The sequence below is a fragment of the Cynara cardunculus genome (genome assembly GCF_001531365.2).
Source record: "Cynara cardunculus var. scolymus isolate 2C chromosome LG 17, CcrdV1, whole genome shotgun sequence".
NCBI lineage: Eukaryota > Viridiplantae > Streptophyta > Magnoliopsida > Asterales > Asteraceae > Cynara > Cynara cardunculus.
The window spans coordinates 33,653,905-33,655,299 of NC_037544.1; positions in this window are offsets into that span (position 1 = coordinate 33,653,905).

A 1,395-nucleotide genomic window follows, 5' to 3' on the forward strand; every position below is an offset into this window, starting at 1 on the left:
AAAATAGGAATCAGGTGAAAGTTTGTTCTATTTTGGTGTAATTTAATCAATAAATAATAATATTGTAAATAATTAATAATTAATATTAATGAATAATGTAGAATTGATAATTAATTTTTAATTGATATTTATAAATATTAGTAATTTTATTAATATTTATTCATAATTAATAGTAATAAATAATAATTAATTAAATGAGGATTACAATTGAAAAAGATGACTGTAAGCTATCAAAACGTTACTCTAGGGGCGCGTTTGGTTTGCAGGAATGAAATGGAATTGGAAGGATTTGGATTTGAAATCCATTCAAATCCTGCGTTTGGTTTGTAGGAATGGTAGTATTTAAAATCCTGGGATTCATTTAAAATCCCACCAACACTGGATTTGAGAATCCTTTGAAAATACACGGGATTTTGAAATCCATTCYCGTGGGATTTCATTCTTGCCCTTCATCGCTGTCTCCTCCATTGGTACCGATTTCTACCGTTCTCGTCCTTGGTACCGATTTCTACCGTTCTCGTCACAGATTACATCGCTATCTCCTCCATTGCTCACCGTCGCCGTCGCCCTTCGTCTCCGTTGCCACCGTCGTCGCCCTTCGTCTCCGTTGCTCACCGTCGCCCTTCGTCTCCGTTGCTCACCGTCGCCCTTCGTCTCCGTTGCTCACCGTCGCCATCGCCCTTCATCTCCGTTGCCACCGCCGTCGCCCTTCATCTCCATTGCTCACCGTCGCCGTCGCCGTCGCCCTTCGTCTCCATCGCCCTTCGTCTCCATCGCCCTTCGTCTCCGTCGCCCATTGTCAACAGGTAAATCCCTTTTCCCCTTTTCGATTTCTCTCTAAACTATGAACACAAATTAGGTTAAATCTTTCAATTTTGACAGATTAGGTTGAATATGCATTAACATAGATTAGGTTAAATCCTTCAATTTTGACAAATTAGGTTGAATATACATGAACACATATTAGGTTAAAAAAATTATACGAAGTATTAGAAACCAAATCCTACAAACCAAACAGAGGAATGGATTTCAAATCCAATCCAAATCCTGCAAAACAAACACATGATGGATTTTAAATCCAATCCAATCCAAATCCCATGAAATCCATATCCCTCCTGGGAATCCAAATCCCTCAAAAACATTCCTGCAAACCAAACGCACCCTAAGTATTTATATATATATATATATATATATCTATACTATCTTATAAAACATTTGGCTAAAACTCTTAAAAATTCTTAAAACTCTTAAAAACTTAAACCCGTTCATCCTAAACGATTTCATCCCTATCCGATTTCATCCCATATCTAAATTCGTGTAACTAACTGCAGATAGACACAATCAAATACAAGATAAAGATATCATTTTAAATATAAAAAATCTAAAATATAATTA